General features: G+C 43.4%; 1 long non-coding RNA gene across 1 annotated transcript; it reads left to right on the top strand.

Annotated features, from left to right (window-relative positions):
- The first annotated feature begins 2,358 nt into the window (after positions 1-2,358).
- On the top strand, positions 2,359-13,369 carry LOC142062291 (uncharacterized). The gene is made up of 4 exons (XR_012662413.1): positions 2,359-2,701; positions 7,366-7,439; positions 11,036-11,114; positions 12,181-13,369. It is a non-coding gene; the product is annotated as an uncharacterized LOC142062291 (long non-coding RNA).
- Positions 13,370-14,833: the final 1,464 nt, after the last annotated feature.

The following is a 14,833-nucleotide window of genomic DNA, read 5'->3' as shown; positions in this document are numbered from 1 at the left end:
TCTTCCTTGTCTTTAAATTACTCAGGAAGCTCTCCTTGGCTTCTAAAGTCTGAACATTGAAGTATGAGGATCATGCTGTGCTTTGCAGCTTGTCACGCTCCTTCCTGTATATGGATAATAAATGGGGCTAAAGAACTAAACGAATAAGTTTCTCAATTTCATAGAATTGAGATTATATAAATTCTCAACATTGCTTTCTGTGAAGCCTCCTCACTGAGAAGATGAAGAAAAAAGGAAAAAACTAAGCCTTGTGCTCCAAACAACAGCTCAGTGCCTTTTACCCTTACTCCGCCATTGTATTTATCAGTTCCCCTGAAATCAGTAGCCAAATCTCACCAAGTTCAGAGAGGCAGCACACAGCAGCACCCTGACGGGCTGTTTTTAAAGCCTAAGTAACAAGATCACTTGGAAGGGAGACTTTAAAACCTAGATGGCAGCTGAGTAATGTTAATTGCTGTCAAGTCTGCCACGCAGTTATTGAGGTTTGTAACTTAAACTCAGGGGACGGGTTAGATTGGAAACTGATGACCAGCAAGGTGAGGCAAATTACCACGGGTTCCTTGTATCACATGCTCCTGGCCAGTCAAATGCTTCAGAGTCACTGTGATTTTGGGTGAGGTATTTACAGTTGCCATTAATAGATCAACACGCTAATAACATGAACCCTTTCCAAGAACCCGTTTCTTTATGATTCTTGTCCAAGGGTTCATTTATGCTCTGTAATTTGCCAGAAGGCTTGAGCCTTTGCTTTGTTATGAGAAGATCTGCTCATGTTTGACTTGTACCTCACCACCAAGTGAGAAAAAAAAAAGACTCAGTTATATTCAGTAAGGGCGAGGATCCTAAATTAATTAAGCCTCATTGTCCACTTTTGATAGTCAAGGGAGTTGTGAGTAGGAGGGGAGAAGAATGCTATTTAAAAAAAAAAAAGCAACAAAAGGCATTCTATATCTTCAAGAGTTTCAAATTTTATCACACTGATGGTCAGGCCCTGGCAAAATGCCAGGTGCTGGAGGGCTACTTCTAATTTGAACGTACATAACTATAAATAAAAAATGAAGGTACTATGATTCCAACCACTTATGTCTTCCAGACTGAGTAATAACTGCCTGCTGGTTAGGCTCATTAACAGTAAAAACAGTACCTGATCAGCTTTGTTTTCATCTCACTGAGCTGCAGTTGGGGTCACACTTTATATCCCCAGAGGCTGCGTTTTGGGAACTCCTGCTGTGTAGAAAATGTATGGAAACTGAAATCTATGTATATAATCAGGCTGGATGGTAAGAGAGCTCAGGAAGGATATTTGTGCCTTTCAGTGATTAAAAAAAAAGATATGGCAGCATTTCTAAGAGAGGGGACTCAGAGGGATTCCTTGAGGAAATTAGACATTGTTAAGAAATGGCTCCGAGTAAATAGACCGAAACCAAGACAGAGACAGCGAGTCTGAAATGGAAAATTGTGAACCAGGGGCAAGTTATACCACCAACCTCACCACACTCTGCCGAGAGAGTTTCTATAACAGCATGGAGACAAGCTTCTTACCTGGGAGCAGGAGCCCCAGGGACAGATACTCTACCAGAGAGGTTTTGCTCATTAGTGTACATGGTGGCATTTTAGTTCAAGAGATTAATCTTAAATCACATGCAGTAGTGTCCCTGTGACATCTGTGGAGGGAAATATCATGCCACCCTGTAACCCTCCTGTCAGCCTACTCTGCTGCTCAAAAGGCTAGTGAACAAAATTGCTTCTTTTATTTAGTGTGTCCCCCCCTTCCCTATATGTCTTCAGAATTATTTCTTCTTATATTACTGACAAAATGCTACTGCCAGCATTGTGCTGTAATTGCAGAGTCCATTGTGATCTTAGGCACAGGTCTTGTGAGCTGCTCTGCCTGGGTGGGCTCCGAAACCCCCACAGGGCCAACTTGACTTTGATTGGGGTAGTCTTGTCTCATGCGCTTGGTTTTAATTTCTATTTTTCTATTTTTCTATTTTCCTACCTCTCATGGTTGGAATAGGGAAATTAAGGGTAGCCTCATGGATCATAAAGCAAAGGATGAACAAGAAAAACATTCTATTTATTTTGTTATCTTTAGAACATTTGGTCAATGGGGTATCTTTCAGGGAGCTCAATCTGAGTGCCTAGGAGTGGAAAACTGTCTTCTGCCCCTGACTCATTTCAACAGACTTACTACTGTGTTCTGCCACATTTTCCTGTTGTGTGAGGCGGAAAAAGCCCAGCTTGAATTTCAGGTTTTGACTGTCCTTGTGCATTCCTCATGTGAGCCAACCTCTTGGAGAAGGCTGGCCTCCATCCTGATGGAAGGGCTCACTGGGTTCAGTACCCAGTGCTGGTGGAAGAAAGTGTCGCACATTTTAAAAGGTGTACTTGGGAGCAGGATCACTTGCTGACTAAAAACAATAGTGAAAGGATGTTGCTGAAGGGAGCAAATTTTAAGGTAGCTGGCCAGGGTCGCTCATTTTCACTTTTCTGAAACGAAAACTGAAAGAATATTTTTCTCCCCAGATCATGGCTCTGCCTTGGGAACATCCTCTGTTGGGGTGCTGTGCTTAACTCCTACTGCAAACACTGAAGTCAGGAGTTAGCATTTTCCATTGAGCGTTTCTACTATCAGCCCTGCAAATTCACTCATGGCATTAGAGACAACAGGCTGAGGGAAATGCTGACAACTGGGCTTGAGGTGGGCACATCTCTATATATCACTGAACATGCTCGTGTATGTGGGGGTCATCCTGAATTTTTCCTCCCTGCTTTTTCTTTTTTTCTTTTTCTTTTTCTTTTTCTTTTTCTTTTTCTTTTTCTTTTTCTTTTTCTTTTTTTCTTTTTCTTTCCTTTCTTTTTATTTTTTCCTCTTTCTTTTTCCTCTTCTTTCCTTTCTTTCTTTTATTTCTTCTCTTTCTTTTCTTTCTTTTTTTCTTTCCACCCCTGTCACAAAGACTTCCTATATAATTTCATTTTCTGTGAGGAATTGTCCGATTCTACAGAGACTTGGCACAGAACAGAATTTCTACAGCATGCTAATGATTTTGGGGAAAGTTCCCTTGAAGATTTCTCTTCCCTTTAATTGAAAAAAGAGACCAAAAAAAGCATTTGTTCACATCTCTGGGTTTCTTCCATTGCCTGTCTTCTCCTCCTGATTCTGTACTCCTGTCTTATCTCTTCTTCTGTTTCCCATCTCATTCTTATGAGTTTGCGTCTCCTTCCTTTGTCATCTTTCCCTCTTGTATTCTGGACCAACTCCTGCAGCATAAACTCCCTCAGATGTTTGACTCTGCTACTGGGATTTTTTAAGGGGACTGTGCTAGATATTAAAGTAAAATCTGTAGATAATATTTACCAAGTTGCAGCCTCATTCTGTAAAGGCCTGATCCACTCCTTGCCAAAGGCAAAGGAAAACTGACTTCAGGGGAGTTAGATCCAACTCTAAAATACCAAAACTTTTTCAAGCACGATTGGTAATAGACACTGAAGACACTCAGGACTCAGCAGATATGCTCAGTGCTGGGCAGAATTGGGTCTTTCCTCTATATCACTGCAGAAGAATTATGGTGCTGTTGAACGTCACAGCTGGCTAATGTGTAACCTCGGGGCTTGACACCATGTTCTTCACTGCCTGCAAGGGCTCCCTGCCTGTATGAGACTATTTAATTCTGGAAATCTGTTGTCACAGGGCGACAGAATGGCTGAGGCTGGAAGGGACCTCTGGAGGTCCACTGGTCCAACCCCCCTGCTCAGGCAGGACCACCTACAGCTGGTTGCCTGGGACCATGTCCAGACAGCTTTTGAATATCTCTGAGGATGGAGATTCCTCAACCTCCCTGAGCAACCTGTGCCAGTGCAAATCAGCTTGGGCAGAAAATTCTTTTGAAATAACAAGTTCAAAATATCAGTAATACATTTTTGTTACTTTTTTTTTTACATTTCCCAGTCTATTTTTTCCATTGTTTTTTTAACTAATGACAATAATCAACCCTATCTCAGGGCATATACACAGAGTCTAAGTCTCCTGATTTTTCATTATTCTCAGTGCTACTCACAGGACATAAAAAAGAGAAGTCCTTGCAGAGTCAGGCCCTAACAAAGTACATTGCATGGGGTCCCAATAGAATACAGATGTATTAGTGTTCCCATCTTACAGAAGAGGAACATTGCATTTTTGTGTCATGCATTTTGGCAAAGAACAGCCAAAGACTGCATGTTGGGCTACATGGACCTTTGGCGGGAACCAACAGAGAGTATTGCATTTATTTTGGTAAATGCTCAGCGTTACTTCTTGAGGTTTCTTGAGGCCTTCTTGACCTCAAAAACATCCATAATTGGATGGAAAAGGGTGGAAAAACAGAGCTGGACTATACTGAATGTGAAGATAAAGCAGAGGAACGTGACCCCTAGTGCTGAGTGTTTATGTTTTCTATTGCAATATAGGACTGTTCACGGTGTTCAGCACAGTAGAGCATTAAATCCTAGGTGCAATAAAATTTAAACTGAAGCTAGAAAGTAAAAGTGGGAATAAAACCAGAACTGCCTAATTCTGCCAATAGTTCAAAAAGAACATTGTGCTAGAAGCTGCTGAGTGCTTCACATTATTAGCTATTTATTTAAAGTATGTTAAAAGAAAGATAAATATTTAAAATACAGAATAGAAAAATATAAATTTTATTTTGCTTCAGTTGCAGGTTTTCCTATCAGTTTCATAAAGCGCTTACAGGATGTTGAATATTCAGTCAACTCAGAATACCTTTGAGCAGAGTGTCTGGCTGGGGACACCGTTGTTTGTAAATTCAGGTCCTCCATTTTCATATGTAAATCTATGTCCTCTGCTTCATCACCCATAGAATATTCTTAAAGTACTTTTTGATCCTTGCCTGTATTGTATTCAGCCAATGATATTAATAACTCTCCTTGTGTTGGAAGTTTTTTTATAAAACACAGAAGTTAAAGATTGCTATGAAGGCAAAAAAAATCCACGTTTTGTACAAAAATCTCCCTTTGCTTTCTTGACTTTTGTTTTTCCTTGTATTAATTGTAAATATAGTACTTATGAGGACTAGCATAAAACTGAGGACATTTTTCTTCTCCCAGTTAACCCAGTGGCAAATCATCTCCAAATTCCAGTAAAACTAGAATGGATAGACTTTTACAGTTTGGGTAGGAGAAACCAAACAACTTTCTGACAAATCTCAGAACCTGGAAAACAAGTCTGAAAATAATTTGGCAGAACAGGATGCCTTACAATCTTCCGGAAGGAATGTCTGCAACTAACAATTCACCAGTTCATCGGGGTACCTCTAGTCCTTGTGAAAACCCATTTCCCACAGCAGCCTGGGGAGTTGCACCAGTCAGTTTTGGGAAGAGGGCTTTTTTTGGGTTTGAATTGTGAATGTGCAGCTCAGCAGGCCAGGGAGGCAGCACCTAAGAGGAAATGGAGCATTTTCTGTGTGATATGTAACAGGCATCATAGCTCACCTCTTCTCCTCCGTGCAGCCGGATGCAGCTCTCCTGGTACCAAGATCACAGGAAAGCTTTATCTGGAAAGGATCCCTCAGTTTGGCTCCCTTTTAGCTCTCCCCTTTTTAACAGCTGGTGTTTCCAAGAACTGAGTTGAAAGGCTGAGACAGGTCTTCATTTTTAATAACTGAGCTTCAGGTTCCCTGGGGAAAAAATGTCCTCCACTGGAGACAAGAAGGTCCTGTGTCACCCAAATTCTTTACTTATTAAAGAGAGAGATGAGATCCTCTTACAAAACTACAGTAAAGACTCTCCTTAAATCTGGAGAGGTATTAGCTGTTTCTTTCTTACAATCTTTGTTTAATTTCTATGGCCCCCTCTTGAAAATCCAGCAGGTCACCCACCACCAGGACTAAGAGGGCAGGAAGGGCCGCAGAGGGCAGGGCAATCAGGATGCCTGCATCCCGGCTCTGCCAAAGGCTCAACACTACTGTGGGATCCGCTCACTTGGTTTGTGCTTTGGGTTCTACAGGTGTACAGTATGGACAATACTGTGATGGAAAACATTCTGAGCTCCTTCAAAAGGTGCCAGCAGGTGGCAAATTGTATTCTTGTCCATTTTGTTAAAGGGAGGTTGCTTCCTTCAAACTCCTGTCCTCCTTCCCTGCCCGGTGTTGAGGGTGTGCAGAGACAGAGCAGATTGACGCATGTGGAAAACTCATAACAGAACATGAAACTCTCTGGACTGATTTTCATTATTTGCTTCCAATTTTTGTGAAAAGAAAAGAAAAACTGGGGGGTTGCTCACTGAAAATAGAGCAGTCTGGAACAAAAAAAACGAGCAGAATATGAGAATTGTCTCCTCTTTAAAGGGAGACATTAACATAACCGTTTCAAAAAATTCCATGGAAAAAGTGGTTTGCAACTGAATAAACAGCACGTTTCATTTCAAAGAGCCACTTTATTGAAAAGTATCAAACCCCAAATGGCCGTCTTTTCAAATGTCCTTGTGTACCTTGGGTAACAGAAGTCCCGCCTAAGCATTGCCTCAGATTTTAAAATCTTGCCCCAAACTTCCAGTTGGAGGAAAACTTAGGGGGAAAACCAAGTAGGGAAAACAAAAGGGGAAGGTTGAATGCTGATAGGGTGCCCATGAACTTGGGGCAATTAAAGCTTTTGCAAGCATTTCACATAGACAGCAGGCTGACTGCTGGTTTCAGACGAGTGGCAGGAGAAGAGGGCAGAGAAGGGGGGAGAAGCCAGGGTGAGCACAGCCAGGCAGCCAGCTGAGAGCTGTGGGTCCCACAGCTGTGGGTGGCTGTGACACGTGGGGCACAGGCAAGCTGTAAGCCAGTGGATAGGCAGTGCCCTCCGTCTCTGCATTTATGACTCAGGGTTGGTTTGTTCCCCCTTGGGGAAGCACCCTGCCTTACCCCCTGGTGCTGCACAGCCTCATGCCTGCCCTGACTCATTGCTCCCCTTCCCGGGCGTCTAACCAGAAGGACTGTTTCTGGTTAAATCAACTTTCATATTCTTTTCCCCCTTTCCTTCTCTTTTGTTACAGTTTTCTGCTACTTGTCCTTTCTCACATCTCTGCTTCTGTTTGCTAAGTCTGTCTCCCCTCTTGTCTTTCCTTCCTCTCATCTCCTCCTTTGCTGTTCTACCAGTCCCCTTGCTTTCTACCACCTGGCCTCATTTTTCAGTTGTCTTTCTCTTACTCTCTTCTGCCAAGGAAGGGGATGGGCGACTCTGGCCCCCAGCACCGCTGCAGAGGGTTACTAGCTGTAGCTACTAGCTGTAGTTGGTGCTTTCTGTTGTCAAAGCACTTTACAGATAGTACTGTTATGGTAACTGAGAGAGGCAGACCAACCTGTGTCCGACCTACTTTGTTGACAGAGAAGCTCTCATCTGCCTGCCTCATGATTTTTGGTATCCAGTCCAAGAAGCTAGCTGCCTCCCGACATCTCAGGGTAGGTTGGACAACTATGTTATTCCTACGTAAGATTTCCTTAAACATCTATTATCTCAGCATCTCACACTAGCTGATGCTTCTGCCCAAGGACATCCAGCAGCTCAGCAGCAGCGCTGACACGAGATGGTTGGACTCCTTTACAGAAGGCTGACTGTGAAGTGAGGTTCAAAAGCAAGGCAGCACTGGAATTGCCCGTCTTTTCAGTCACGAGCAACCTCACAGAGCTGGGTTGGTAGCCTGCAGATCCAAACTGCTGAGTCACCCTATTGTGTTTTGGGCTTTTTGTAAAGTACTGGACTATTTTCAAAGGGAAATCACAATGGAGGGATATGGCAGCTCCCGCGCTGGGCCCCCTGAGACCGCCGGGTCCCTGCAGAGCGGTGCTCGCCTTTGTGTGGCGCGGGGCTCGAGGAAGCCCACACAGCCCCACGCCAGAAGAATGAGCAGCTTGCTTCAATATTTCCTTTCAATTCACTGCAGCCACTTAGGGAAGGGGTGGATTACAATATAGGAGAAAGGTTACATCTCGTGCCTTTTTGTGTATCACTGTGCTGCGATAGCAATTTTTGAAAGGGTATTTTCCTCCACATGCACACACAGGCTTTCTGCTGTAGCTGTGTGTTGGGTGCTTCTCTCAGAGCTCCCAATTCCCAAACTTCTGCTGAAATCAGCTGGTTTCTGTATGCAAGCTCTAATCCTTATTAATTAATCAATAGTGTTTTAGAGCAGATAGCACTTTGGAAGTTTTTCTGAATAATTACAAATAAATTCAATGGTTAAGTGAAAGTAAAATTAGATCTGGCCTGAGCAGAAGGCAGATCGAGGAGTGAAAGATGGCTCAAAATGGATCTGTAGGGGATCTTAGGCAAAACACCTTGACTCGCTCAGGACTCAGAGTTTCTATTGCTAAAATAAAGACATAGTTTTACTCATCACCTGGATAACATTTTGGGATCTGAAAAGAAAGTGTATTAAAGAAGTGAAAAGGGTTATTACTGTATTATAGGAAAGGTAACTTTTCTTAATCTAAAACTGAGCTCTAGATTATATGGTTGTTTACCCCAGTTTTATGCCCACGTAACACTACTAGCTTAAAGGAATTTAATATTAAGCTATGCTTACTGAAGAACAGAGGTCATGGGCTTAGGTTTTATCAATAAATTCCATGCCATAAGATTGTCTACGATCTCAGTTTATCCATGTCACAAAACACAGTCTCTCCTCAACCTGTAAAGTCTTTATGCAAATAGAAGTGTTGCTTAAATTCCAGCAGGATGTGACAGTTTCTAGGCCTAAACAGTCTAACAGCAGCCATTGCAGCCCACCTCTATCTTCTTTTAGAAATTTTCTCTTGAAGTCTAGTGTTTTCTCCAGGGTGTCCCAGATTTAAGAGTATCCTACAAAAGGTTCTGCATGTTTTTAATGTATTAAAATGACAAAACCACCGTAATCCAGCCACGCTGATGCACTTGTATAGTGATTTTCTACTAGTATGAAAGCTTACAAATGAGAAAGTTGAAGCCCTTGTGTTTGACTATTCATGAAAAGTAAATAACTAGAAGATAACTAGAAGTTAGATAACTACTAGATAAGACAGAAAACTGTTTTTCTGAGTACTAACAGAAGAAGTCTGACTAGGTGACCTACAGGAATGGAAACAATACAATCTTTGACATCAAGCACACCTACACGTTAAGCAGAAGTCTCCTTAGCATGGCAAAGAAGGAATTTGAGGAAAAAATGCCATTGGAAAACTTCAACTAAAAATCACTTCAACTAAAAACTGAAAAATTGGAGTATTTCAACTAAAAATCACTTGTAGCTATTGTCAGATGACATTGTATACCAAGGGCAAAGGCTAATTTTCCTTGCATTAATTTGTTATGAACACGCCTCAGCTGTTCAGCACTCACAGGATTGAGGGAGGGCTGTCACCAGCGCTGCACGGTGAGAAGGGGTTTTGATATCTGGTGAGCAAGCGCACCCTCCAGCACGAACCAGGGAGCTCGAAGGATCCCTGGGGGAAGCTAAAGAAACAGACATCATCCCAGTTCACGGGTTGAAGGTGGATTGGCATGTGTCTGGTAGAAGTCTTCTAACTATGAAGAATACGCTGGCATGAGGGATAAACAAGATTGTAAAAACAAACATAACTACAGGCAGGCACATTAAGCTAAATACATTCCTAGTAAACCTTGCCTGGCTTCCACTGCAGGGGTGAGTTTGGCTTAGTGTGTTACCTTATCTAAGGCTGGAGCCGTGACATCTAATATGTACGGATATTAACACTGTACGTACTTGAAGCCTTTCGTTTATAAATGGACTGACAAATAAATTCAGTCTGGCATAGAGAAGTCAGGATTCCCTGAATTCGTGTGCACGTGTACGTGCCGTGTGGCACAACCTATACTCTCCATTTGTGCCTATATATAGTAAGTAAATCTACGCGGCGGGGCAGTGGGGGCAGGGGAGGCTTTGGCCCTGATCCATTACACCTGGCCTTTCTCGCGCACCATGAAAGTTTCATGTTGTTTTCCTCCGGTGTCTCCCGCAGCCTTTGTTCCTCTCAGGCCAGTGCTGACCAGCAGCCTCCCGGCCACGCAGGCAGCGAGTCCCGGCTGCCAGCAGGCTCCCTTGTGCTGCTCTTGCAACTTCAAATGAGCTGTCAATCAACGGCCTTGTTTCTTCGAAGCTTATCTCAGGCTGCTGAGAGGGGCCAGGACTAGGGATAACGTGCAAGCTGGAAGAAAAGACACCAAGAGCATATTTAAAGTGCTTTTTCAGTTTTACAACCAAGATTTTTCTCCAAATTATTGTCAAGTTCAAGCTCTCACTGTATAAAAGGTCACTCGGGATTACTGCATATAAACAAACCGGTACTTTAGTATGAAGGAAGAGCAGTAATCTCTACACCTTATCAAAGTCATCAGATAAACAGGACAAATCACCTTGCATCAGACTGGCTGGCAGGTCACCTTTTTTGGCAGAATGAAAGGAAGCTTATTTCTAGAGATGAGTCAAAAGTGGAACCATGTTGCTAACCCACAAAAGGTTTAGAGGGTTGATTACAAAACATGGTCTAGTTCTCCTTTAGGTACATCTTTATTGTGCTCATAACTCAGCTTCGTTACAGACCCATGGGGAATAGCAAAAGAAGCTGAAGGGAGCTGCAGTGAGCTCTGAGGCACCCCCACCCCCACACCCAGAGTCACTGAATGAGGCACAGCGTCCCGGGCTCCGTTCCGGCAGAGCTGTTTGAGTTCAGATTTGCAAGGCAGTCTTGTTGCCAGAGCCCGGCTGCTCTTTTCTGCAAGGAGACCAGACAGACTGTTTGAAGGCATCATTAAAACATCTCACCTGGACTAAGGCGGCACTGCAGATGTGTGGAGCTATTTCACTTGAAGTGCGAAGACCTGAAGGGATCTTCCCACTAATTCATTCAATTTGATAAATTCTGAAGCCAAACTGCTCTTTGTACCCTACTTGGCAATAACTTGTTAAACTTTTTCACTGCTATCGCTGAGACGAATGACTGAGAACTAACCTGAAGGCCCACCAATTAATGTTAACCAAGCAGCTTTGTTTTATACCTAGATGAAGATGCTCATGCAGCTTTAATTTGAGAATAAAATGAGAAAAAACACTTATATTTCAGAACAGCTGAAAAATAAAGGTGAGTGAAATTTTTTTACAAGTTGTTGTAGCAGATTCAAGTTGTAGGGGTTATTCTGGGGAGGAGTGGAAATATTTTACTTAATATCTTAGTTTCCTGAAACAGTTTTAACATAATGAAAAATTTTCATTTCTGAATCCAGGCTAACCCTAACTGTCTATTCCTTTGACCTTGTAGAACAAATCTTAGAAACCCTACTGCCCTATCGCATCTCCCTTGCAACATACCTGTCTCCCCAGCACCTCTGTGCAGTGAGGAAATGCCCCACCTTTTGCAATGGCAAGAAACTGAGGCCCAGGGAAGCAGGACTTGCCCAAGGCCACAGGGGAAGTCCGTAGTAGGTGAGGGACCATGCAGGCAGCTGGCACCACTCATCCTTTAACACCATTTACACCTTTGCAAAGTCAGCTACCATTCCAATCTGACAACATATTCTACCACTTCAGATAGTTTTGTACATGGGTTTACATGCCAGGTAGTCTTATAAACAGCTGAACAACATTGTCAATTCAAACAGTTCATTGTAAGCCTCAAGATATCTAGTGGCTTCTGGCATGCCCAGCACATGGACCAAAATATTATTTCTAACCATTGGTGATGGAGGAGAAAAGCTTGGAAGCAAGAGTCTCAATACTGAAATGCAAGAAGTCAGGTAGAATGAATCCTACACACTTATTACTTCTCAAAAACATGCATTTTTGAAGGAAACTCTTGCCTTTTTGTGGCTTGGTTCATGATTGCCAGGTATTTGGTGTTGCTAATACTGATACTCCCTCATACAACCACAGTGAAAACATGCTGTTAGCAAAGCTGGTTCTGTGATTCAACTACAACACCGGGAGATGGCCAGAGATGACGCATGAGGAGGCAGTGAGGTTTAGTCATCAGATAGGTGTGCAGTACATGAACACAAAGTGTTACAAATGAGTCTACACTTTTTATGTATAACCCAAACAAGCCTGACTAGACACACAGACGTTGAAGGGCTGGAAATTTAGGAAAAGTTGCTCTAAGAATTCCATTTCTTTTAATACGTGCCTTTGTTCACAGTGTGATCTACTTACAGGTGCCCTGGAAGGGATCTGAACATGGACTTTGCACAGCCTGACTGACTACAAGGCACAATGGCTTTCACACACTCCGCATCGCTGCCAGGCTCCTGCTACACCACAGTTAACACACAGGCTTTGCAGGAGCTGTGAAGCAGATGTGCAGGACCAGGATTCAAGGACGCCACTGTTTCTTGACATTTCTTTGGTGTGGGAGCTAACCACCAGCCATGGCATGAAGCATGTCTTCCAGCCTTGCTTTTGAATGAAAGTGGTTACGGCTGCTCTGTTTTGTGCCTTGCTCTAATAGTTAGGTTGGTTACAATGTCAAGCACATGTCTGATGAGCCACTTACTTGTGTCCAAAGGGATTACTACATTTAGGAAATAACTCAGGGGCCACTGTACACAGGTCCTAACTCAAGGCCACAAGTAAATACCCAAGTCCTAGGGAAGGGTGAGGCGCCACACATGCCCCATCCTTCCTGATTTTCTTCAGTATTCCCCTGCTCAGCACCCTGGCTGCTGTAAATCTCATTCCCAATACCAGCTGCTCCAGGGTGTTGGTCATCTAATTGTGGCTCACAAACTTAAAAGCAAGTGACTGTAAAGCAGCTGTGGAGATGTTTGGCAAAACCAAGCCTTACTGTGTCTTGACCTTGGTATATAAAAATGCACCTTTCTTCAGCTAATGTATAGTACCTGCTCTTAGGCAGTACAAACAATACCTTACCTCACTGGAAAAATCCAGCCAAAGCTCTTAGCACTGCTATAGCTGATGCCAGTCCACCATTTTTAATCCTACAAAGCTCAGTAGGATTTGAACACAGTTAAAAGCTGTATGATCTACTGTCTTGCTGACCCTGCCTGACCTAGCGGTCTAGTGTAAAACAAACAGCACAGGCCCACATACACGCTAGCTGTGAGTACTATGCACTAGGACAATGCAGCCTTTCCAGGTGACTCTGGCTAAATTCCTCTGCAACCCTCTACCCGCAACCTGCCTTGCAGGTCACGTGGATGCAACAGTGGCAGGTCCTGACTCTTAATAATTGATTATGTACAGGCACCATAGGGGTCATTCAGCTGCTGGGCCTTGTGCGCAGTCCTAGCAGCTGTTCCCCATTTCCAGCAAAGCAAAGGAATTTTCTGCGGGCAAAGCATGGCCCTTGGGCTGCCAGTCAGAGCACCCCTTTTATAGGTGAAATCTGAGACTTTCTGGGACTACAATGGAAAATCCCTTTCTAAATGTCATCTCTAATTAGTCTGTCGCGTAATTCTTAGTAGTCCAGAAAGACTCTCTGTCTGACCATTTGTACATTTAGAAACCCCAGATGTGGCCTGCCAGCTGTGCTGCACAGAGCTGGCTGCTGCTTGCTGGGTTCAGTAGAGTGATGCCAGTCATTGATCTTCTCTGAGGCATGTGAGCATAAGGGCAAAATGCTTCCTACAAGTCACAAGCAACCAACAACATCCCTAAGACTAGGCTTTGAACAGTTCAATTTGCATTCTCAGGGTCAAAGAGAATGAATCTTTCAGCACAAAAAGCAGCTTTACAGGTACAGGGCTCTTGTGTTTTTAAAACAGAAAATACTGTATTTTAAACGTACAGAATATCAGTGCCTTAAAGCTCAGGGGCCCCAAGCTCCCCAAAGCTTGAAGGACAGAGACCTGGACATTTCTTCTTGTTTAATTGCCAAATCAATTCAAATGGTGCAAGTCTCTCCTAATGTGCTTCACCAAAACTGTCTTTTGGGTTGCCGCTGATCCTTACAGGAGATTTCCTTTTCAAAAGGGTAGGATCAAGAACCTCACTTAGAGTAAATACATGTCAGTTCCTGAGACCTTTCCCTGTGGTTAGAGGAGAGCATGTCTTATTTAAAAGAAAAGTGAGAGAGAGAGGCTGTCTGAGTGGCAGGTAGCACACTGCAGCCCCGTGTGAATAATTGAAGTGGAATCTGGAATGCACACCGCCGTGCCGGGGACTTCTGGAGACCACGTCTCATCGAAATAACTGACTTTTACTGGAGAGGTCATGGAGAAGTTGCTGGTCCAAACCTCTGCAGTCTTGGCCTGAGGTGGAACAGAGATGCCAGTGTCAGAAGGGGCACCCCTCATAGCACAAAGTACATGGGATCTGAAAACTGGGCACCAGTCCAGGGCCTAAACACAGGCTTGCAAAGAGATCATTCAGTGACACCAATGGCAGCCAGAAGCTTCCTCCTGACATAAGGATGCTAGGATTTCTGAAACAGTGATGCCACAGGAGATGAGAGACTCTAGAAATCTCTTACTCACTTCAGCGTTGAACATCCCTGAGCAGAGCTGGCTGACATGATATTAGAAATACTTCCATTCTTTGGCACTGCAGCTTTAAACAGTACAGACAGAAATACAGCCTCACCAGTGTCACAGTCTAGAGACATACGGCTACAGTGGCCAACAATTTCTTCAAGTAATTACTGATGTTGCTACTGTGCTGGCTCAGTATAGGGCGATGTTTCTTCGCTGCACTGGGGGCATCACTTTTATAGTGAGAGACTCATCTCAAGAAGGAATTCCAATAGAAGTTTGTAGTGTGCAAGATGTCCTCGTTCAAGAAAACAGTGGAAGTCTTTGTAAGTACCCTCTTCTGCAAATGCTGTCCTTCCGCAGGCATGCTCAGGCTAGA

This window comes from Phalacrocorax aristotelis, chromosome 9 (genome assembly GCF_949628215.1).
Source record: "Phalacrocorax aristotelis chromosome 9, bGulAri2.1, whole genome shotgun sequence".
Classification (NCBI taxonomy): Eukaryota; Metazoa; Chordata; class Aves; order Suliformes; family Phalacrocoracidae; genus Phalacrocorax; species Phalacrocorax aristotelis.
This window is presented reverse-complemented; position numbering and strand designations above follow the sequence as displayed.